This window comes from Dasypus novemcinctus, chromosome 1, assembly GCF_030445035.2.
Source record: "Dasypus novemcinctus isolate mDasNov1 chromosome 1, mDasNov1.1.hap2, whole genome shotgun sequence".
Lineage (NCBI taxonomy): Eukaryota > Metazoa > Chordata > Mammalia > Cingulata > Dasypodidae > Dasypus > Dasypus novemcinctus.
Window position 1 is genome coordinate 165807220 of NC_080673.1, and position 25290 is coordinate 165832509.

At 42.1% G+C, this 25290-nt stretch overlaps 1 protein-coding gene across 24 annotated transcripts in view; it reads left to right on the forward strand.

The window, feature by feature from the left end:
• Positions 1-25290, forward strand: part of RBM47 (RNA binding motif protein 47) — a 165399-nt gene that overhangs the window by 65856 nt on the left and 74253 nt on the right. For 6 of the 24 annotated variants that reach the window (XM_071216833.1, XM_058299466.2, XM_023592299.3 and 3 more), the window contains one exon: positions 5017-5100. The exons of 14 other annotated variants lie outside the window; for them this stretch is intronic. The gene's annotated coding sequence lies outside the window, so the exon portion shown is untranslated. Of the gene's footprint in view, positions 1-5016; positions 5101-22712; positions 22970-25290 lie in introns of those variants that run through there. 4 more of the 24 variants (XM_004448693.5, XM_004448695.5, XM_058299507.2 and 1 more) reach the window with 3 other exon arrangements.

Sequence of the window (25290 nt, forward strand, 5' to 3'; positions counted from 1 at the left end):
AACATTTTTTACCCAGAAGAGCAATTTATAAATTTTAAATGTATAAAATTTAAATTATTAAAGCATTTTATAAATATCATAGCTCTTTATAAAAGATGGTATGAGAGTTCTGGAGAACCAAGGAAATTGGATGCTGATTCCATCCAAGACAGTTATATAGGTATCTCATTCTTTGTGGCTGTGGTGGTTATTTTAATCTAGCTAGTGTTCACTGAGAGGTAGACTGTCATTAATTGCACAGTCATTAATTACCCATTTGTTTTTTTCAGGTTTATTTCTGCTTTAATGATAGCCAGCATTTATTGAGCTTAAGTATTTTTTTAAAGATTTATTTATTTATCCTCCCCCCCTCATTGTGCTCACTGTTTGCTCTCTGTGTCTGTTTGTTGTGTGCTTGTCTTCTTTTCAGGAGGCACTGGGAACCAAACCTGGAGCCTCTCATGTGGGAGGGAGGCACCCAATCGCTTGAGCCACCTCCGTTCTCTGCTTGTTGTGTCTCTCATTGTGTTTCCTGTTGTGTCTCCTTGTTGCGTCATCTTGTTCCACCATCTCATTGTATTATCTAGTTGGGCTAGTTCACCGTGCCAGCTCACCACTTCAGCTTGCTGACTTGCACATTTTCTTTAAGAGGCACTGGAAACGGAACCCAGGACCTCCCATGTGGTAGATGGGTGCCCAACTTTGAGTCACATCTGCTTCCTGAGCTTAAGTATTTTCATGTACAGGGGAGCGGGGATAGCTCAGTGGTTGAGCACATGTCTGCTTTGCAAGTTGAGGTCCTGGGTTCAATCCCTGGTACCTATTTTTTTAAAAAAATTTATATGTACTGATAAACTCGAGGGAAGGGCCACTATTATCTATATTTACAGATGAGGAAATTGAGGTACAATCTCATGGCTTTTATTAATATAAAAAATGAGTGGGACAGCTCTGTGAAATGTGAGGTGAGAGAAACTGCTTTTTAAAAAATAAGAAATAACAAACACATTTTCTCATTGATCAAAGTAGTACTTGGCTTAAGAAAACAGTGCTTCTCTTTACGTACATGACGCCCTTGGGCAGTGTCACCCATGGCCGTGGCGGAATGCCATGGTAATTCTCATTCTACACGCCTGACCTTGACTGCCAAGCATCCCCTGACAGTTAGTCCTCCCTTCTCTAGTCTGCACTGGGGTCAGAGTTCTCTTCCTACCACGCAGTTTTGATAATGTCGCTTTCATGATTAAAATTCTTTGGTGGTTCTCTGCGCAATAAAATGTGAGCTCCTGGTTCCTTGCCTTGTTCAGCTATGCGTCTTGCTGCCCTCCACTGCCCACTCTCAGCCTGGTTGTGCTCAGCTAGTTGTCATTCCGCAAAGCTGCTGTGCTCGCTCATGTTCTTACGCCATGAAACTAGATGTACCTTCTGCCTGGGAAATGCCCTCTCCCCATCCGTCATCCCTGTTTGCTGGGCAGACTGTTTCTCATCCTTCAGGACTTGGCTCACATCTTTCTTGATTAACCTAGACAGACCTGGGATCTTCTAATTTTCCACTGCCCCTTGTTTATTGTTCCTGTGTCATGATGTTTTTTTCTTTTCTTTTTTTGTTTTATTGAAACATATTCATAAGCCATACAAACCATCTAAAGTATACAGTTGGGTTCACAGCCACAGGACCAGATTTGAAAATGTCCCCAACAGGGGTCTTTGCTGTATTGCTGGAATCACAAAGAAGTAGGAAAAAAAAAAAAGCCTGATGATGACTTAAAGCATTAACATCTCTTCTAGTTAATGCCCTTTATTAAGCTATATTTTTAAGAAACTGAAAACAAGATTTGTGTCACGTGATCTAATGTTGTCAAGCCTTGCAAATGAGTGCTGGTTTTTAAAAATGTGCTGCATTTGCTCCATAGGATTTTCTCATGTGAAAAAATGGTTACATGATCAAATTAGTTTACAACACTGGGTTAAACAAAGATAAATAAGGTTCTTTACTGTAAGACTTCCCGGGGTTCTTACATATTAATGTTAATTGGTAACTCTCCAGATAGGAAATATGAATCCCACATTTTAAGAATTATTATTATTATTTTAAACCACAGAACACTTTTTTCTTCTTCAAGGCATTTCTTATGACTAGTTTGCATAAGATATTTCAGGAAAGTCTTGTCTAATGTAATTATGGACTCTTGGTGATGGATAGCACACCAATCTATTAAGAATTGGTGTGGTTGACAATGAAAGAAAATCCAAATAACAGTGGCTTAAACAATACAGATGTTTACTTCTCTCAGATTGCCTTGGTATCCCAGAAGTAATCAGTCCAGGGCTGGTATGAGCTACCTTATTATTGCTCTTCCTTCATCAACAAATGGCTGCCACTGTCACCTCTAGCATGGCCACTGGTGTCCCAGCTTCCTTCTCATGTACATGACAATCCATCAGGGAGGAGGAAGGGGCAAATAAGAGGATGCTTTCTCCTGTTAAAGGTACTGCTCCCAAATTGAAGACAACACTTCCCCGTACATCTCATTGGCCAGAACTTAAGGCCAAAGGAGGCTAGTAAAAACTGGACATTGTATTGTCAAAGACGAAATGGAGACCAGATATTGGGGGAAACTGGTTTCTAATCTGTCATATAATAAAATAACCCCTTAGTTATTGGGGCTGTGCGTCTTCCCTGGCTCCTCTCTTTTATAAGGTTAATATAAAGCCACAATGCAGTCAAATGAATCTCAGTACCAACAACATAAAAAAAAAGTTCATAATGGAGAACGCCTCCCTCCCATACTTGATATTGGCTAACAGTTATTAAAAAAAAAAAAGTGAAAGACTGTTTAAATCCTTGAAGGAAGCTGCCATCACTCACTATGTTCAACTGCTGTTGTTACACATCTTAGGACTCTAGAGAATCACACTTTTCTGTGTTTTTCACACCACAATTCACATGGATACTAACACCACTTCCTTAGGACTGTCTTATGTTTTGAACACATGATTTTCACTTTTACAAGAGAGTGCTTTCTTTAAAAGTTTTGCTTTATTAAATCAATCTAAAGCTACACTACCACTATCCATTAAAAAAACAAAAAACAAAAAACAATGTAAAGCCCCACAGAGAAATTAAAAACTTGTTTTAGTCACTAGTTTCCACCTCCAGCCATCAAAAGCTGCAGATTAACAATCGGCATTGGCCGGTTTAAATTTTACTTCCTGGCAGATTTCTGTGTCACCTCAGTGATGGGTAATAATGACTGAAGGGACAGAAACCACCAAAGATGGGAAAAAGAAACTTACGAGAACAGGAGTATGTGTGGATTTGGGAAAACTGAACTCTGAAATCTTTTCGGAGAACTCTTGGTAAACACAAAGTACTGTTGAAATGAGCCAGGTAATACTGAAAGTAGCTTTCACAAGAACTTTAAAAGCAGAAGACTGAGGGAGAAGGCAGGACACAAGGTTGGGAGGTGAACATGAACTCTCAAGTACTATGGTCTCTTCCTTCCATCTGTGGCATGTTTTACCCTTCAATAAAGGGGAACCCAAAAACCATCAGAGAGAGCAGTTTGCTCGCTCACCGAGGCAGAATCTGGGTGCTCTGCACATGCACATGCACCTGCTCGCACACCTGATCTCCAGTCTGGTAACTTTGATCCTGGGACGATATTCATGTTATACAACTGGCATTGAATGAAAATGCCAGGTAGAATTTGGGTGCTTTTCAGTTTGGAAATGTATACCCTTTGATTCTATTCACTCCAAAAACTGACATGCAGGCTGCAAACTTTCTTTGCCAAGGGCTCGGTGGGCACAAAAGGTAAAGGCCGTGTAATGACATGGCACGGCCTCCGTTTGCTGTAAGCAAACAGCCAGCTCCTTTATTACCCTTGAAACCGGCCCTCGTGACTCAGGTTGGACTCAGGAAAGCAGGTGAAATGCCAAGTTTCTGTGGGCCAAAGTTCCTTTAAGCACTGTATGTTAATCAAAAGCTCAACCTTAGTTAATTAGGCCGGTGAGCTGGGAAGAACTTTGGAACAAATGATTACTGAGTTGTGCTGCAGGAGTTAGCAGAACTCTCAGCACCTATTCCTGTTTAAATTCAGTGGTTGCTTACCGAGAGGTACATTACCAACTTGCAGTCTCTCTTGGAGGGGGAGGCTCATGTCACCACTGGGAGCCTTCTGTGCCATAATTTTATTCGTTCTTGGTGGAGAAATAGTATAGAGTCTGCTCAACCTAGCTGATCAAATATATTTAGGTAAAGATGTAGCTGAAAAGTTATGGAATACTGTTTATATATGAGAAGTAGAGCCAGCTGTAAAGGGCTTTGAAAGGTGAAGAAACATTTGAAACACTAACAGCTCATAATGCTTTAAACAAATTTTAAGTGTTTGGAGATTGACCCTGAAAGACCGCAATTTAATGTACCTCTTCAGAAAGAACTTTAAATGAACATAATCATAACTGCCTTGTATTTTTTATTGAGTATTTTATCTGTAGCAGTCGCCACGGGCTTCATATCTATCTTATTTATTATCACAATGTCCCTAACAGGCAGGTAATATTAGGCTCCTATCAGATGAGGATAATAAGGCTCAACCTACTCATAGGTAGGTTGCACACAGTAAAATATCCAAGATCACCCAGCTAGCAAGGAGCAGAGTGAGCTTCGAGCACCCTGTGAAACCCATTCTTCCTTGTTACGCTGCCTCTTTATACATTTCTCCTCCTTTCTTCTTGTCAGAGTGAGATTGTTCTCCTGAATGGCCTCTGGCTAATATGAAGCAAATTTCCTTGCAGAATTGGCAAAAGGAAGTGACCTATTTTCTCCAGGTATATGTGGGCCAGTGGAAATTTCCTATTCTATCCTGTATGTAGCTTTCCCTGTAACTCTATGCACACACCAAGTTGCGTGTCATAACAAAATGCTGTCTTTCTGCTTCTTATCCATCCCCACCCATTCTTCACTGGTCGTTAGTTGCATCCCCCTCATTTCCCCATCTCTGGGTCAGTAGTGTTATCTTTTCCATTTCACAGTTCAAGTAGCAGAGGCCTTAGAAGGACACCTGCTGCCAGGTTCCCCAGCAGACCAGCGATTCCTTGGCACCCCGAGGAGGTCTGGTAAGTTGAGTCCACTCCATCTTCACCATGGCTCACATGAACAAAATCCAGGGGCGGAGAAGAATAGGTGGACATTACATAGTGACGTCCAAATGTTAATCCTCCCTCCCCCCCTTTTTTGTTTTTAACCAACATATATTGTTTTTGCTTTAGAGCGTTCACTTGATTTGCTAGGTCGAGTGCGCCGTGCGTCTGTAAAGCCAGAGTGTCCCCAGCAGGGTCACAAAGAATTACAAAAGATGTAGTTAGAAGATTTTGCTTCATTTCACTATCTGGTGGTGAGTTTTTTTCACATTTGCTGAGTTTACTGCATTTCATCAACTCTAGAATGTGCCCCACTACCACGATGTAGCAGCTCTGATATGGAGATGCATCCATCTTATAATGGAGTCTTCAGTTCAATAAAATATAGCAATTCCCTGATAATTCCAAAATGACCAGCGTTACGTGGTCCCACTCTCTTCTCTTCGCAGAGTACATATGCATTATTTTTAGAGTTTAATTTTTAAGGATAGGGAAAGAATAGTCTCTGGTAAAGAACCATTCATTGAATCAATAAAAACTCAGTACATACCAAGGAAAGAATTTAGGTTTTTAATATTGAAAGAAAACCTAATTTGGGGGAGACTTCTAGGATGGCCTTGAGATTAGTTCCCCTGGGGACTTGTAAGCAGTGGGTGCTGGCACTTTGAAGAGCATGTGTGAGATAAAGGAGCAGTCTTATAGGCAGGGCATTCTGGGATCAGGTTATCTTAACCAAAGTCAGGTTCTTTTTCAGCTTCAGTTGGGAATAACTTTGGAACAAATGATTACTGAATTGGACTTTTAGGACTTAGCAGAACTCTGAGAACCTGTTTATGTATAAAATTAGTATTTTCTTTCCCATAGGTAGGTTGTACACTTGTGTTCTTTCTTGGAGGGGGCAGGAATGAAGCTCTTGTCAGACAGGGAGCTTTTGATATCACAGTTTTATTCATTCTTGGTGGAGTAGTAGTATATAGTCTTTGTACTTCTAGTAGGAGTTTGTGACTAAAAAAATCCAAAATGTGCCTCTGTCAGCAGCTGTTTATCTGTGATTGAGTCCACATCCATACTCCTATCAAATGCATGGGAAAATAGCACCATTAGAGATAATGCAGCAGAATGGGTATGATCCCCAAGCCACATGGGCCTGATTTATACTGACTTTATAGTTATAAACCATAAACCATGTTATGGGGCCCCATCACTGATGTGGTATGCTAGTCCTAGTCCTGAATCAGGAGGGTTACAGATAAATCAGCTGATCTAGACTGGTTTTTATGTGCACAACAGGTATTGCAAGCTCTTCCCGTGGGAGGTGGTTTAGTGAAATGAAGAGCATAGATCTGGGGAGAAACCAGCCTTTTCTGGGCACCTACCAAGTGCCAGGCTCTGTGCTAGGTGTTGGAAAATTAATTAAGAGGTGATTAAGACAGGAAAGATTTCTGCCCCTGCAGAGCTGATCAAGAAATAAATTGAAATAAGAAATAAATGGAAAGAGTGATAAGTGGGTTGAAGAAGAATATTAGGATGTAAGGGAGTTTAAAACAAGAGGACCTAATTTATCTAGGACCAGGGAGGGGTGACCCTCAGGGAAGGTTTCTTAGAATTTAAGTGATATTTTAATGGCACCCAGAAAGAGGGATGGTTTACTAGGCAGAGGGGCTTTAGGAGGAGGTGGCTAATGACTATTTCAAATGCGGGGCAGGCTGTGTGAGTGTCCCAAGGAGGACGAGAGTGTTTTGGGTTCAAGGAATAGGCATGATCCTAATGGGAGAGGTAGGGGCCATGTTGCTTCAGATAAAAAGTCGTCTCCTGCAAAATAAAGACAGTGTCAGATTTCTGGAAGATTCTTTCAAAACTTTCTAAGAGATTGATTTCAAATTGATCAGACTTTTTGTTTTTGTGGTTCATATACAAGTTCTTCCTTCTCTATCAGCCTTATTTGCTAAGAACTAGATCCCAAATCCTGTTTTCCTGCCCTTTGAATTCTATCCTAAGTCTATTTTCTTCATTTCATTCACCCACCTTCCATAGCAAAAGCTTATGATACTTGTTGTGCACATAAAAACCAGTCTAGATCAGCTTTTCTTGAGCGGTTATTTTCACCAACAAGTGTGTCCAAATTTCTTTTTTCTCTCCTTCCCATATTTGATTCCATCTGGGAACAGTGGTCATTGTCATAGTAGCATGTGATTATCCCACCAAAAGGCCAGATTAGAAAGAAAAGATGATTTAAATAGAGCAAACAGAGCCAGCTCCTTGAACTGGCTACTTGACCTTGCTTCCACTTTTGGACCAGGATGAGACTCTCAGGTTTCAAACCTTAGTGCTCCATCTTGATATTTTCTATCAAGAGTCCTGCTGAGCTGAGGCATTTTGACCAGTGACTAAATTGATAGAATCAGAGATTCACGCATATGCACACATACATTCACAATGGAAATCCAGTTCTACTGAGTTGGCCATCTCAAGCTTGCTGTTTTGTTAGTCATGAGTGAAAATGATTTGGTCATTTTATGAAAGGTCTGTTGAGTGTAAGGGCTGTCTAGAGCTAGCTAGATCTTAGTTTTATCACAGTCTGAGATAGGACTGGTCAGTTTTCTCCATATTTTATCACACAGAGAAAGGAGAATCACTGGATGTAACTGATGTAAAGAAACTTGGAACAGAACTTTTTGAAAGGCTCTTATCTATCACAGTGTTGTTGGGTGATCTCTTTGGTATTCTTTTTAAAAAGTTAACTTCTAGGCCATTATCTAATTTTTCTCAACCTATAGAAAGTCTGTGCTCCTTCATCAAATGGCATCAGAAGACAGATGGTGGAGGTTCCTAGGAAAGGCAAGCAGGAGAAATGACAGAGTTCCTGATAGGAACTTTTAATAAAAGAGCAAAACGTATTGAGTCCTGGCCCTTTGCTACTAATCATAGCCTAGATTTCGATTCCAAGTAAGTTAATGAATTAAGAAGTGGATATTGTTTAACCTACATGTTGAAAATGCAAGTTGCATTTGAAAAGAAGGAAATGAAGAACTACTTCAGACATTGTTTTCTGTGGTAAAATGATTTTTCATGTCTCTGAAATTTTTTTTTTAAAGATTTTTGTTTATTTCTCCCTGATCCCCCTCATTGTTTTGCGCTTGCTGTCTGCTCTCTGTGTCCATTCGCTGTGTGTTCTTCTGTGTCTGCTTGTCTTCTCTTTAGGTGGCATCGGGAACCAATCTGGGACCTTCAGGAGTGAGAGAAAGTCGCTCAATCTCTTGTACCACCTCAGCTCCCTGGTCTGCTTCGTCTCTTATTGTCTCTCTTCTGTGTCTCTTTTTGTTGCATCAGCTTGACTTACCAGGAGGCCTCTGGGAATCAAACCCTGGACCTCCTGAGTTGTAGACAGGAGCCCAATTGCTTGAGCCACATCTGTTTCCCCATGTTTCTGACTTGTAATTCTCATTTAGTGAAATCACAGATCTCTTAGAAAGAAGTTTTCCCAAGATCTCTTAAATTTCCAGAAATATACCTTTTAGAAAATGATTTTTCCCATCATATTGTTTCAGGTTGCCAAGACTGAAACCCTAATAGCACTTGAGGTAAGCTCTTTAGAGTTGTGCAGTTCATGTGGTCCACAAGAAGGAAACTTACTTAAGAATAAACACAAGAGTCAAACAACTGAGTTGAAACAGATTCCCCCTTTTTTTTTTTTAACCATAATTTTTTTTTTTTAAAGATTTTATTTACTTAATTCCTCCCCCTCCCCCAGTTGTCTGATCTCTGTGTCTGTTTGCTGTGTCTTGTTTCTTTGTCCGCTTCTGTTGTCATCAGCGGCAGGGGAAGTGTGGGCAGCGCCATTCCTGGGCAGGCTGCACTTTCTTTTGCGCTGGGCAGCTCTCCTTACGGGGAGCACTCCCTGCGCAGTGGGGCTACCCCACGCGGGGCGGCACTCCTTGCGCGCATCAGCACTGCGCATGGGCCAGCTCAACACGGGTCAAGGAGGCCCGGGCTTGAACCATGTACCTCCCATGTGGTAGACAGACACCCTAACTACTGGGCCAAGTCTGTTTCCCCAGATTCCCTTTTGTTTAGACAGCAACTACTAGAGATCTGTCACAAACCATCCCAGGCTGCTCAAGGCAATCCCCGAAGGCTGGTTCTAAAAGTGACTTTTCCACTTCTTCACTTAAAAATGGACGAAATGCTTTCCCATCATACGTTACTCTTTCCTTTGTACAACATAACTTATTACTGTCCAGAGGGCAAAATAAAAATGCCCATAATTCAGTTTGATTCAAGTGAACAAACGTACATGAAAGATACTAGGCCAGGGACATAAGGGGTGCAACTTTGATGAACATTTAAGCATTTAGTTAATAAGAAATACTAATGCCAAAACAGGAATGAACTCGAACAAGCAACAGTATAACTCAAATAATTAATGATATTTTTAAAAATGCAGTTAAAGTTAATGATTCCTTTTCTCGTGTCCAAATTACCAGTCAATTCATCACCCTCTTGTCTAGACATCTCCCTCTTTTATTCTTTTTTTTTTCTTTTTTCTGATCTCAGATCCAGTTCAACAGAAGTGTTAATGCAGGTATGGAGCCCAGTGGTGTTGAGAACCTATGCAAACGTGTGCAAAAGTGTCCTCAAAGTCCTTTGCAGTTTAAATATAAATGTGTAAGTGCCATGGCATAAAAATTGAAGAACTCTCCAGGACTTGGCTTCAGAGTTAATTGGGCCCAACTCACTCTTAGTCCACTAGGGGTAGGGTAGAGTCAGCCAGTAACTTCATTCATAACAAGCATTCCTCTAACTGAGATGGTGCTGAGATCTGTTTTCTGGACCCAAACAGATGTTTGGAAAAACTGATTTTCAAAGGGTATAAAAGCCGGGAGATGGAGGCTAATCACAACCTGGATGATCTCCCCTTGTAAAATCATTTCGTTCACATGGGTAAAATTTCACTGGACTAGCAGTTCCTTTGATAGCCTGTTCTTTGACCTGCTATTTGCCAAACAAGGTAACCCGTTTTCAAAACTGAAAAAGTAGAGAGGTAGACATGGGCTGTGACTCAAATTATAACATAACGGTGGACTGGAGGATGCTTGCATACAAAGAAAGACTATCTTCCTAAAAGAAAGAGTTTTGTTCCCAACATGGACAAGGAAAAGAAAGCTGTGAGCATCAACAAAATGTGTGTGTCTTTCAGCAGGATAATAGATCCAGGATGGCAGTGTGCCTTGTAGGAGGGTATTTAGTGCCCAGGAAGGCAAAGAGGATACTCCAAGTTTATGAAACTGAAATCTGTTCAGCAGCAAACCTTTAGGCAAATTTCATGAGTGACACTCGAATGTCAGCCTTGAAATTTTCACAGTTATTGGACATGCATCGAAGTTATGCTACATTGGAACCTCAACTGACGTTGCTAGTTGGTTGAGAACCAGTTGTCCCCAGGTGTGCCAGCAGCTGCTACACCAGGGCAGGTGGAAATAGAATGTCTACCTTTCATGTCAGACTTTCCAAGAAAAGGAACATCAGTAACATGACAACCATGTTGCTTTAATCAAGAGTGACAAAAACTCTATGTTGGCAAAATAGCATGAGTTCCTAAGATGAGGTCTGGAAAATATGAGGCACACCTTCTGCAAAGAATAATATGGTTACTGAAAAGCCAGGCCTGGGCGAATGGGTGCTGAACAGAAACTGGGTCTTTAAGTCTAGGCATGTGTGGACCTACCAATTTTTTTCCATCCTCACCTATGCTGTCAGTCATCAAGGTGATTCTTAGAATTGTGAAATGTTGGAGTTAGAAGGCCTTAGGAGATGATGATGAAAATGGAAACAACTTACCGCGTGGTTACTATGTGCCAGGTATGAGAAGTCTTTTACTTGTAATTTCTCTTTCATTTACATAATCTTAATTGATCTCAGTAAGAATCCTTAGAAGGTGTTAGGATTCCCCTTTTGCAAACAAGGAACCTGAGGTTGAGAACACGTAGGTTGTACAAGGTCACACAGTGCAGGGCAGAGCTGGTGCGCATGCCTGGGCCAGGCTGATGCCACAGAGTTTGCACTTTTTAACTACTAGCTCCTTTGAGGGCTGAGGGATCTTTAGGGGAAAAAAAGCATGTTCATTGGCTTTTGGGCCAGAGTCCACAAGAGTTCTTTTAACTTACTAGTTAGTGAGAATGGTAAAAGTATGTATTGAAAGTGATGGCACCTACACTCTGAAATAGAAGCTGAATGTCGTTTAATACACAAATGATAAAGCGTATTAGTGGGACCCGCGTTGGCCCCTGGGTCCTCCTCCCGAAGGAACCCGTCACCACCCTTCAGTAGTGGTCCAAGGACACAGCCAAGTCAGCTCTGGATCCCACCCTGCATCTGTGCTCTTTGGACTGTTCTGCCCTGGGGTGTCTTCTTGTGCTTCAGGTCTCAATCATTTTAAGAACATTAAAAACACGCGCACAAACAAACCCAATGCACAGGCCTCACTCAAAGAGACTCTGATTTAATTGATATGAGGAAGAGCTCAGGCATTAGCTGTTGTTGTTACTTTATATTTTTATTATTTTTTAAAGATTTATTTTATTTCTCTCCCCTTAGCCCCCCGTTGTCTGCTCTCTGTATCCATTCGCTGTGTGTTCTTCTGTGTCTGCTTGCATTCTCGGTGGCACTGGGAATCTGTGTCTCTTTGTTGCGTCATCTTGCTGTGTCAGCTCTCTGTGTGTGCGGCACCACTCCTGGGTGGGCTGCGCTTTTTTTGCGCGGGGCGGCTCTCCTTGTGGGGTGCAGTCCTTGTGTGTGGGCTTCCCCTACACAGGGGACACCCTATGTGGCACGGCATTCCTTGTGTGCCTCAACACTGCATGTGGGCCAGTTCATCACATGGGTCAGGAGGCCCTGGGTTCGAACCCTGGACCTCCTCTATGGTAGGCAGATGCTCTATCAGTTGAGCCACATCTGCTTCCCTGTTGCTACTTTTTTTTTTTTTTTTTTTTTTTTTTTTTTTTTTTTTTTTAAAGATTTATTTATTTAATTTCCTCCCCTCTCCTGGTTGTCTGTTCTTGGTGTCTATTTGCTGCGTCTTGTTTCTCTGTCCGCTTCTGTTGTCGTCAGCAGCACGGGAAGTGTGGGCGGCGCCATTCCTGGGCAGGCTGCACTTTCTTTTCACGCTGGGCGGCTTTCCTCACGGGCGCACTCCTTGCGCGTGGGGCTCCCCTACGCGGGGGACACCCCTGCGTGGCACGGCACTCCTTGCGCACATCAGCACTGCGCATGGCCAGCTCCACACGGGTCAAGGAGGTCCGGGGTTTGAACCGCGGACCTCCCATATGGTAGACGGACGCCCTAACCACTGGGCCAAAGTCCGTTTCCCTGCTACTTTTTAATTGCACAGTTCAGTCTAATGTCCACCCAGCATGGATAACCACTGGTTTAGACCTTTGCTTATTAACCTGATGAGTGACTGGGTGATGCTTCTACTTGAGAGCCCACTGTGTGTTCTCTGGCAGCTGTTTTTGTTTTTCCTGTGGTTTGTGAAGGTGGATTGGGTTTTAAAAACCCTTTGGCAGGAAGAAGCTGTTGTTGCTGGGAGTCCTCTTTGAAAAGGGATTCTCTGTTTACACCACACCAGTCTGTGTCCTGTGAACCAAGTATCCTCCCTATGGCACTGGTCAGAATGTAGGGATAAGTTACTTTCACTTAAAACCTTACAGCTTGCAATAGGCTATATGCTATTGGTACAGCCTAAAGACCAAGGGAACTTTTTTTTTTCTTTAATATTTCTTTCTCTTCCTTTTTCATTTTTAAAGAGCAGTTGTAGGTTTGCAGAAAAATCATGCAGAATATATAGTCTCCATATATCCCCCTCACACAAGCACAGTTTTGCCTGTTGATATTTTTCTTAACTGTGGTGCCTTTGTTCCCATTAATGTAATAATATTATTATAACTATACTATTAATTATAACCCAGAGTTTACATTTGTGCAATTCTATGGGGTTTTTGTTTTTGTTTTTTTTTAGTGTGTATTTTCTTCCTGGTAACTTATACATAACCTAAAATTTCCCATTTTATCAACTTTCAAATATTCAGTTTAGTGGGTTTGATTATATTCACAAAATCATACCTCTATCACCATCATCTATTAGCAAAACTTTTCCTTCACTCTAAACAGAAACTGTACCAATTAACTCCCCAGCCTCACCCCCACCCAGCCCCTGGTAACCTGCGTTCTGGTTTCTTACTTTATGAGTTGGCATGTTCTGCTTATGTCATGTAAGCAAGATCATACAATATTTGTTCTTTTGTGTCTGGCTTATTTCACTCAGCCGATGTCTTCAAATTTCATCCCTGTCATAGCATGCATCAGAACTTCATTTCTTTTTACTGCTGAATAATAGTCCGTCATATGTATGTACCACATTTTGTTTATTGAGAATATTTTTGTCTTATAACAATCTCTGCTGTATGTGATATTCATTTAAAGTATATGCAGATAGATACATACACATACATGCAAAATCTCACCTGACCCTTATACAACAGTAAGAAGAGGCTAAGGTAGCCAATGTGGCTCAGTGGTTGAGCACCAGCCTCCCACAGATGAGGTCCTGGGTTAAAAAAAAAAAAAAAAGAGGCTAAGAGGTTGATCCAGACCCCCCTACCTTGATTCTAAGATAAGGAAACCACCCCAAGCCTGTGGGTTGAGAGAGGAGGCCCAAAGGAACAGCCAGAGCTTGAACTCTGGTCCTGTGATACTAGTCATCTTTCCTCTTCACCCCACTGCCTCATTTTAGATGTTTCTTTTGTAGCCTTTCCTTTCCATTCACACTATCACCAAGTGATAACTTTTTTTCCCTGAAATATTACAATAACCAGGAAGAGGGAAAAAAACGCAAGCAACTGGAAGGCACCACATTAAAATGTTAACAGTGGTTGGGCTTAAATGGATTGCTGATTTTAATTTTTCCTTGTATCTTCTCTTCTGAGATTTATGCCTTGTCTTCAATAAGCACTTATTACTTTGCTAAAGGAAAAACAAAAACCGTGACTGGTCTCTGAATGTGTATGTCTATTATATAGACCTTTCCATGGCCCCTTATCAGATATGCCTTCCTAAAACATTCTTTTCTCTAGTCATTATCCTACTCCTAGTCAGTGAATCCTATTGTAAGAAAAGTCCAAATTCCTGGAATTCAAAGGTCTCCTTAATCTTGCCCCACCCTTTACCTGTCCTCTTATCTACCACCACACCCTGCACAAGCCTTCCTTCCTGCCACGCCAGCCCCCTCGCTGCCCTAGAACCAGGCAAGCTCTCCCCAGTTCTTCTGCTCATTCTGTTCTGTATGCAGAGAACCCCCTACTCCGTGTTCTTTCTTCATTCCTGTTCTAATGTTATCTCTCTAGGCTCAGCGCAAGTACTTCCTTTTCCAACTTACCTTTGCCACTTTTTATCTGTACCAGGGATGGCAAATAGGTTTCATTATATATGCCGAGTCTAAGCCTTTGGAAATGGGTTCCCTGGAGAATCCTCAGAGCTGGTCCACAGCTTCTCCTACCTCCTCCTTAACATTCAGCATCCACAAGAGTAAGTTCTAAAGGCTGTAAAGGAAAGAGCCGTGAAAATCCTCAGTCTCTGAAGGTTGTCTGAGGGAACACATACTTCCATTGCAATCTGTCCTGAAGTGTGTGTGTGTGTGTTGGGGGGGGAAGCAGGTATATCTCAGTGGTTAAGCACCTGCTTCACATATATAGGTCCCAGATTCAATCCCACCCCACCACCACCAAAAAAAAAAAAAAAAAAAAGAATCCTCAGTCCTTTTATATTTTTCTTCTTGCTGCCACTCCTTTCAGCACTTGAGGGCTCTAGATTGAGTGCAGAGAAACTGAACTGGAGAGGCAAGACCATCAGGGCCCAGGGCAGGGCCAGGTAGGTAATTTCCTTTAGTGACTCCTATTTTTCCTTCTGATTCCTCATTCCTAGGTGTCCAGAGCCCTCGAGTTTCACCAAATCTTCATTCTAGCTCCCTAGACTTATTCTCTTGGCTTCCATTGAGTCTTGGATTCTGAAATGCACGCCTTCTTCTTTTTTTTGGTACCGGGGATTGAACCTGGGACCTCCCATGCTGGAAACAGGCACTCAACCATTTGAGCCACATCCATATCCTTTTCTTCCCCCCACCCCTTCTTAGTTGTCTGACACTCTTGTAGTTTTGACCTCTTTGATTTTGTGATCTGTTCTCTTTTCTCCTGGTCCCTTCTCTATTGTACTTTTCTCTTTAAAAAAGATTTATTTATTTATTTATTTCTGTAGCCCCCTTCCTCCCAGTTGTCTGCTCTCTGTGTCCATTTGCTGTGTGTTCTTCTGTGACCGCTTCTATCCTTATCAGTGGCACTGGGAATCTGTGTTTCTTTTTGTTGCGTCATCTCGTGTCAGCTCTCTGTGTGTGCAGCGCCATTCTTGGGCAGGCTGCCCTTTCTTTCGCGCTGGGCGGCTCTCGTTACAGGGTGCACTCCTTGTGCGTGGGGCTCCCCTGCGGGGCAGGGCACTCCCTGCATGCATCCGCACTGTGCATGGGCCAGCTCCACACGGATCAAGGAGGCCCGGGGTTTGAACCGCGGACCTCCTATGCGGTAGGCGGACGCCCTATCCATTGGGCCAAGTCTGCTTCCCTCTATCGTACTATTCAAAGCTCTATCTCCCTTGGCTTCTGTATGCACAACTGCCCTTAGGATCATGCAGCCTGCCTCTAATAAATTCAAATTTACAAAACAAGAAAGATTTGAAAGGTAAATCTTCTCTTTGTTAAAGAAATGTTTTCCATATGGACTAGTTTCTCTCTCTCCCTTATTGAGTTTATCACTTTCTACACTATGTTATAGCAATTTGGGTAATGGGGGGGAGCAGAAGAGAGTGAATATTCTTTCCTCCATCCTCCAACCCTGCACTGGATCATAAAAAATAAAAAAATAAACGATTATACTTTCTTTAGTGTGTTTACTGTTGAGCCCAAGCTCATTAAATAAATCCAGTGGCCTGGGTAGTGATCATGTAAAAAACAAGACTTTGGCTTACAACAGTGGTTGCATTTGCTTCAGTTGGTACAGATTCATTTGGAGCAATTCCTAAATTATTCTCTAGGATGGCTCTAGCTCAGCACCAGTTTCCCTGTGGATTCCAGTTAATGGTAAGGCGCAGTGCCTTTCCATCATTGCTCCATTCTAGAATTCCCAGCCTGTAACGACATAGTTGTCATGCTCAGGGAAGCATCCCTTAGGAAAGTCTGTTCCCAGCCAAAATGCTGATGCATAGTTCTGGATAGAACGCCCACCCCCAGCACATACAGTACTGTACTTGTTTTCACTGTTGCTCTCATAGAAGATCATGCAGCTGTGAGAGAGAATAAGAGACGATAAGCAACAGATGTCGATTTACTAAAATCTTACAAACAAATACCACAAAAACCAACCATCCTTAGGAATCCACCATTATTAGAGTTCAGTGTAGCCTAATAGTTACAACCTGGGATTTTGCAGTGGGGTCCTGATTTGCTTCCCGCCAATAATTAGCTTCACTTCTTTGAGTTTTCTCTGTTATAAAAATAGGAAGAATAATAGTAATTGCCACACAGGGATTTGGGGGCGATTAAAGAGGTAACATCAGACAAGACCTTAGCTCTGTGTCTTGTACACAGTGGTGCAGAATACATTTTGGTGTTAGTGTTGCAGCACATGTGAGGGGGATGGTCTAATAATACAGTGTTTCTCAAGCTTTTTAGATGGAGGACATCTTAGCAGGACTAGTGGATAAAATACAGGGCACCGAGTTAAATGTGAATTTCATATAATTCCCGAAATATTCTTGGAACATACGTATATTAAAATATCAGGGAAGCAGCTGCGGCTCAATCAGTTGGGCTCCTGTCTGACATGTGGGAGGCCCTGGGTTTGTGTCCCAGGGCCTCCTTGTAAAGACAGCCTTGCCTGCATGCTGTGGAGAGCTGCCAGCCCCGGGCGCTGCAGCTGGCCAGCAAACACTGCAGAGAGCCGACTCAGCAAGGTGACGCAACAAAAATGGGAGACAAGTAAAAACACAGAAGAGCACGCAGCGAATGGACACAGAGAGCAGACAGCAAGCCAGTTGCAAGGGGGGAGGGGAAATAAATAAATACAGACACAGAAGAATGCACAGCGAATGGACACAGAGAGCAGACAGCACGCAAAAAGCCACAAAGGTGGGGGGGGGCAGGATAAAAATATATTTATCATTGGTTATTTATCTGAAATTCACATTTTAACTGGGAGTCTTATGTTTTTTATTTGCTAAATCTGGCAACCCTATCTTTACATTCTTAAAAGTTATTGAGGAACCCAAAGAGCTTTTGTTTATGTGGGCTATATCTATTGATATTTACTACATTAGAAATTAAAACTAAGAAATTTAGCATCTTTATTAATTCATTTAAAAATAACAAACTCTGTTAACATACATAACATTTTTGTGAAAATAACTTTTCAAAACAAAAATATATAGTGAGAAGAGTGCACTGTTTACATCTTTTCAAATCCCTTTAATGACTGGCTTGATAGAAGTCAACTGGATTTTCATACCTGCTTCTGTCTTCAATCTTCAATCTTTGAGATTTGTTTTGGGTGAAGTATGTTAAAAAAACAAACAACTCAGCCTCACAAAGATATATAGTTGGAAATGGGAAGAATATTTTAGCAGATTTTTTAGATAATTATGACCATTCCTCTTTGATACTGTACTCAAACTCTGCAAGTCCAAAGGTTAGTTGCATGGCAGAATCTGAAACCGTATCAATGAATTTTTTATACTCACATTAAAATCCATTGGTCTACCATGTACTTTGAATGGATCTTTTACCCATGCATGATTCTGTGACATGATACATTGTTCATTTGGAAAATATTGCTTCATTGAGTCATGCAGAAATTTCAAATGTTGACACATTTCATTATACAGTATTTTAGAAAATCACATTTATGAATGTCATAATGGATTTCATGAGAAAAGCCTTTAATTATTAGGAAACAAAACTATCAAGCTCATGGTGGCAGATACACGCTTTCCAAAATTTTCACTTTTGTTTGAAAGCTTGATTTTATCATTTGAAATAAATACTGACAGTTGTTTTGTTTGAAGTGACAGGCTCACTTCATTCATTTTTGAGAAATGTGTGTCAAATTCCCAATTCGGAAAACTAGAGTCTGCCAGTCATTCTTTCAAGTGAAAATGGTGTTCTTTGAACAACATTGGTTAGTTCAGCTTGTAACACAAGCAATCACACAAGTGATTTTCCTGAAGACAACCAATGTAATTTGGTATGTAGTATGAATGCTTTATGCACACTTCTTGTTCATCACATTGAAAAAGCATGTCCTCAAATGTTGAGGTTTAATAAAATTAGTTTTTACAGCGTCAACAAGTCCTTCTTAAGAGAAACTGACTTTTTCCTCCCTTACCCCTAAATGCCTGGTGGTAAAAAAAAAAAACAAGAAAAAGAAAAAAAGCCATGATCATTAGTACAATTTGATGCCACTGCCTTAATTTGTGCTAAGGTACCAGCAATTTTACCCACCATTACCTTTTCATCACTAGTGCAAATGTCAAGACAGTCAAAAAGGTAAATAAGATGTTTGCATTGTTATGAAAATGACCTTGCAGACTTCTGCGGGTGGAACCAAGGGACCTGGCTTTGAGAACCACCCACCCCGTGGATGGTGTCCCAGGGAAAGGCAGTGATGGAGAGTGTAGTTCACCATGTGCTGCCTCACTTGTTCCAGCCTCTCCTTAATTTTGGAAAATACAAAGGGTTGCTGGGTACTTCCCTCGAGGTCTGGGTTTAGGCTGGCCTGGGTGAGGAGCAGTTTCTGGGGCCACATCAGGGTACTCGTGGAAGCCGTCTCCGGAGAAGCGAAGGGGTTTGAGTGGTTCATGAGAGTTCCAAAGCCTGCGGGAGATCCTGGGAGACTTGGAAGCTCTAAACCGGGGGTTTAAATAAGGGGTTGAGCTTGAATTGAAATGAAGAAAACCGACATTGTCCTTGTGGGGATGTGATGCTGTGGATCTGATATATTTAAATAATAAACGCTATAGTGTGGACTTAGTAAGGGGTCCGTGGTTTTCACCTGACTGGCAAAGGGGTCCTTGGAACAAAAAGGTTAAGAACCCCTGCTCTAGATCAAATCTCGCCCCCTGCTGTTTCCTCCTAGCCTATCCCCAGGTGTTCCTGAGGGTGCTGAAAATCCCTGTGAGAATCTGGAACCATCCTGCAGGGCAAATACATGACCCTGAGCGGCTGGTAGAGACTCTGGAATAGGCCTGGTGGGTGATAGAGCCGCACTGGTCAGAGCTTAACTATGCTGCTCTGTCAGAACTCTGCAGTTGAAAATTTAAGAGTTAAACCTGAATTCTGAGGGGGGGAAATAACAACGAGCAAAACCCTGCATTCTGGCACACCAAAGACAATAATAGAGCAAAGCCTCGGTTTGAGTTGTGTGGCTGGAGGTAGAGAAATGTTGTAATAAGAAACTTAAGATAGTAAACGGACTTGGCCCAGTGGTTAGGGTGTCAGCCTACCACATGGGAGGTGCGCGGTTCAAACCCCGTGTGGAGCTGGCCCATGCGCAGTGCTGATGCACACAAGGAGTGCCCTGCCACATGGGGGTGTCACCCCCGCGTAGGGGAGCCCCACGCGCAAGGAGTGCACCCGTAAGGAGAGCCACCCAGCGCGAAGGAGGGAGCAGCCTGCCCAGGAATGGCGCCGCCCACCCACACTTCCCGTGCCTCTGACGACAGCAGAGGCGGACAAAGAAACAAGACGCAGCAAAAAGACACAGAGAACAGACAACCGGGGGAGGGGAGGGGAATTAAATAAATAAATAAATCTTTTTTAAAAAAAAAAAGAAAAGAAACTTAGATAGTACGGAAGGCACAGTCCTTTCTCAGGGACCCAGAATTCAGACTATTTAAATAGCGTGCCAAGTGCTGTATAGAACACAGAAATTATGCCTTCGGGGTTTAAAGTCAAATAGCAAGTTTGTGACCCCAGGAAAAATCAACATAGTTTACCCAAGGCGGGGGGGGGGGGGGGGGGGATCCACCCTGTTTATAGGGTTGGTTTTTGGCCTAACGAGGGCCCTGATAATAGTTTGTCAATAGATTTCAAAGCAAATAGGACAGATTGTCTTAAGGATAAGAAGAAAAGGTTGAGGAGGAGGGGGAGGGGGAAAGGAGCGTAGACTAGAACAGGACTGGACAGGTGCTGAGCACTGAGGCCGAAAACACAGGCAGGTGGACCTCGGTTCAGGAAAAAGCTGTGCTCCTGACCAAGTTAATGGGATATACAAAAGGGTAAGGGCGTGTGCCTGTAAGCCCGGGAAGGAGCGAGGTCTCCAGGGTGGGACTTGCTTTGAATCTCAGTCCGGCCTTTATCTGGTAGGTACGCTTGGGCAGCCTGTCTGAACCTGTCTCACCTGTCTGAAAGAATTAAATGAAATACGGGGTATTAAGTACCTGGGAACTGTAGATGCCTGCTTTATAGCGTGGATTTGCTGATTAGCTTATTTACTATTTAAAATAAGTAACTATTTACTTATTTACTTTATAACCCACTTTTCCTTATTCGAATGCAAAATACACAAGGCCACTACAACAAAGGCCCAAACTCTTTCCCCCTATACCTAGAACTTACTCTAGGTCGGGGAACTGCTTGGGGTTCCAGTTTTATGCCTTCACTGTTGTTCATCAGAATTCAAGGATGATCCTGAATAGGAAGTCACTGGACTCCAGGCTAGGGGGCGCAGAATGGAAGGGAGGGGGACCGGAGTCAAGTGAGATAGACCCTTAAACGTTAGTAACGAGGTTGATCCACACAGAGGGTGAAGCACTTGTTAGACCAGGTGAACACTTGGAGGCACTGAAAAGAGCATTTAGGAGCGAGCAGTGGGTCCAAGCCTTGAGAGCGGCAAGAGGGAAATCCTGGCCTGGCCAGGAGAGCCGAGCTTCAGTGCCACCCCCCTCGGGAGTCTGTCTGTGCCCTTGGGTGAGTTGTTTCACCTTTCTGTATCTCAATTCCTTCATCTGTAGGATCTGGAGGATAATAACATCTGTTCCCTCACTGGGTTGTTTGAGGTGTCACATAAAATATGAGAAAAAAATAGAACAGTGAGGATAATCGTTCTCCAATACAATATCAGTTTTCTCTCTGGGGCATAGGCAGGAAAGGAAGGGGAAAAAGAAGAGAATGAGAGGAGGCAAAGAAATGAGAGGCCAGGATGAGATGTCGTGAGGCAAGCAACTAGTTGTGTTGCAGTGAAAGATGAATTCACCAAGCGGGGAAATGTGAAAGCAAAAGGAAAGTGCTGTCTGGGCCCAAGGCGAAGGAGGTACTCTCACCACACCCCTGGGGCAGGGAGATAAGCAGTCATTTATGATACCCACCCAAAACAGATTAGCCAGTCAGACCAAAGAGAAGCCAAATCAATTGCCCATAGTCACAGACCTACCCTGCAGCGCCTGTTACGTGAGGAAATTGAAAATAAGCTGGGACCCACAAACATCAGGTAGGGGGAGAAATTGGAACAACTCTTAGGATGTTCTGAACTGTTAAGAACTTATTTGTGACATAGTATAGGCTCTCAGATTTGAAGAACTGGGAGGAAATTTAGAGCTCTCTTCTGTGGTTCTTGATGTTTCTATTTTATTCGAAGAAATAGGCTCAGAGAGGTTACGGGACTTACTCAAGATCACACAGCAAGTCACACAGCTGGACTGTAAAAAAGCCATGATTCTAAGTACAGTATTCTTTTACCTCACCAGACATTAAGTCTTAAAGGTATGAAATGCAGAATTCCGAGTACTCTTGGGCAGGTTATTTGCCTAACCTACCCGTGTCAGTGATTCTGAAGCCAAAGGTAGAATCAGAAGTGAGTGGGATGAGGGAGCTTGAACTCTGCTTTCTGTGAGCAGGCTTGACGGCCGCTAAATAATTCTTTCTCTTTTCTCAGACTGTTCTACTCAGAACTCCAAGAACAGGTAGGGGCGTGCTGCCCACTCTCTACCTTTTAACCCTGGTGGTGCCAGGAGGCACCTGGTAGTCTAGATAGGCTAGTAGTTGGTGCCAGCAGGTTTCTGTTCTCCTCTAGTTGTAATTGTTAACTTGAATGGAATGCAAAACTTCTTGTTTGCAGCAGAGTTGGGTTTTTAACTGAATAACTTGAAGGATATTGAAAGCAGGGAGTACATTTTGTTGTCAAAGATGGCTTATGGAAAGCTGTTTCCTTTTTTTCTTCTACCAATATTTCGTTTTCTCAGGGAAATAGAAATGTCGTAAGTGTGTAGTTGCTACCGTGTGTACAGATTCACTTGTGCGCTCTACCCTTTATTAATTCTTGCCTTTGACACTTTTTCAGTTTAGCAAGCCAAGACTTGCTTGGGGATTAGAACAATGAGCTTATCATAATGCTGCCTTTTTTTTTTTTTTTTTAAAGCCCTCTGACGCTTCTGTGTCAAGGTTTATTTCTGAGTGTCCTTCCTGCTTATTAGCCCACCCCCACGCACTGCATAGAGTTGGATTTTTCCCCGTGGGGAAGTGTGGAACTAGAGCCTGCTTATTCATTTACATTATTGGACATCATACGATATCTTTGCAACCATTATATTGTGTTCTTTCAATGGTGTTTGCTCTGAGGGTGGGACACAAGGCTGTTTAGTGTCTCGTAAAACATTTACCAAAAGCACTGAGCCATGGATTTGAAGGGCATTCCGTTGCCAGTGTGTGGGAGGAGAGAAGGCGCAGGGGAAAGAGAGCACCAGGTGTTTTTGGCAGGTACTTGTTTCATACTTTAGTATTTATAAATGTTTAAAATTTCAGATTACAAAAGAAGGTTTCCTTCTGCTGGAGGGACAGGGACTGTGTGTTGTGTGTGTTTTGGGGGAGGAGGGTGGAGGGAAAGGGTAGAGTAATTTCTATACAAACTCTTTTTCGGTGGCTTGGAATCTCCGGACAATTGTAATATTCAGTTTCGATGAAACATTGTTTTCGGTTTTCTTAGAGGACGTGAGTGTCGTAGAGAGTGAGGTAAAGTTTACTTGTGCTTGAGGTTTTACTGGGAATTGAATCAGATGCTAGCGTTTGCTTTTAGCACCCCAGGAGCTGTATTTCTAGGAGCCGACCTGGGTAACCTTTTGATTTGTGCTTTACCCATGGACCTGGGTAACCTTTTGATTTGCGCTTTACCCATGACTCATTCCATTAATAGGTTTAGCTAAATGGTGACTCTGGTTTCATAAAAATACTTTCAAAACTTTTCTTTTTTCCTTCAGTCTGTCAAATTTAAACGAGAGCATCCAACCAAAGATCACTTTGAAAGCTTGCTTCTTATCCTCAAATCTGTTTTTCAGAACAGAGCAGCTCTTTATATGCTGATCATATACAGTTTTGGAGAAATTAATGAATAAATATCTCTTGGGAATACTGAGACTTTATACTCTAGACTCTTGAGGGTTCTTTTTTTTTTTTAGAATAAAAGCATATCTGATAAAGCTTTCACCTTAATCAAATGTTTATATTTGTACTTATAATATGCCAGACACAGATATCTGTAACTGTGTTGTTAGTAGCTAAAACCCAAATAGTAAATAGGAAAATCTAGGGGGGAAAAATGGCTCCAAAAGATTTCTGTAATGGCAGGTATTTGGGGAAAGGAGTTGCAGTATAATATATGTAATATAATAAACATGGGGAATATTGGGCCTATTAACCGTGTATTATGGTAGAAGAAATAGGCACGAAACAGTACTAAAGTCAATTCTCAAATTGATTTGGGCACATTTTTGCCTAGCCACTCTGGTGGTAAGAAGCTACGGCCCTTTTTTCTGACAAGTTTCCAGTCAGTGCAAAATGGCTGGAAGAAATGATTGTTTGAAAATTAGAGGTAACTTCCGCTATGGGAGAAACTTCCCTGTAGCTTTGTATACTTAGGCAAATAGGACTATGGAGGGCAAATGACATTGATTTCACCGGAGGAGTGGCGGATTTGGTTATTTTTAGGAGTGTGTTAGAACACTTGGTTTAGCCGCAAGTCATTTCACCGGACCACTGAGACATTATGTAACTTTCAACAAGTGGGTTAACCTTTCTTACTGCTCTTAAGATTTCAAAACAGGGATAAGAAAACATGCTGATTTACTTTCCTATCACGTAGATTCCTTAAGAGTCTGGTAAGATTTTGACCTTCTGTGATACAACATGAATCCAAAATATAGACTCTGACCAATAAAGGAGACAGTACATAAATACAATTGTCTTTCAAGTAGAGAGATGCAGCTTTAATTCTGCAGTTTTATCAAAGGAACAAGACTCTGGAAAAGTCTAAAAACTAAACCATTTCCAGATACTTATTCCTTTTATCCCTTCATTTCATTGGGTAACTCCTTACTTGGTGCAATCTCCTTGTTTAGGTTTTTCAAATTTCGAGTCCCAAAGATCTACACAGAATTGCAGGAAATTAAGATTAACAAACACTACAGTTACACCTTTTTTTCAGGTGTTTCTGATGGTTTCATGATAGTCTGTTGATCAAGTCGTGCACCAAATTGAGCCCTGAATAACTCAGCCACATCTCTGGCCTTTTAAACGTTGCAGCTATTACATATGAAATGAAAATAGTGTTTCTATGTCAGGTTGACTTTGTAAGGCATACAGTTGAATCAAGTCACTCTACAAAGTGGTGGTTATCTGTTCCTTCTGTCCTTTAGTCTGAGAGTTCTTGGTTTATAAAATGTCATGAAGGCAAAGTCTCTTGAGCAAAAGGGGCCCAGAAGTAGATGGCAGTTTGCAACATGTGATCTGGCCCAAGGAGGCAGGGCTGTTTGGGCTTGCTTGGGCAGAGCTGTCACACTAATGCATGAGTGGGTGACAACCTTTCAAGGTGATTCTCATGACTGTGCCAGAAAAGTCACATTCAGGAGAGCTTGGGGTCCTAAATATGAAGGCAATCTGAAGGAATCATCATAGAGACCTGGGCCATTTGTAGCCAGTGTTTGTTTTGTTTTGTTTTTTGTAGAATGAAATAAAATGTGAATAGCACCTATGATGAAAGAGCCTTCGCCTACCCAGCAAATCTTCCAGATATAGCCAAGGACATA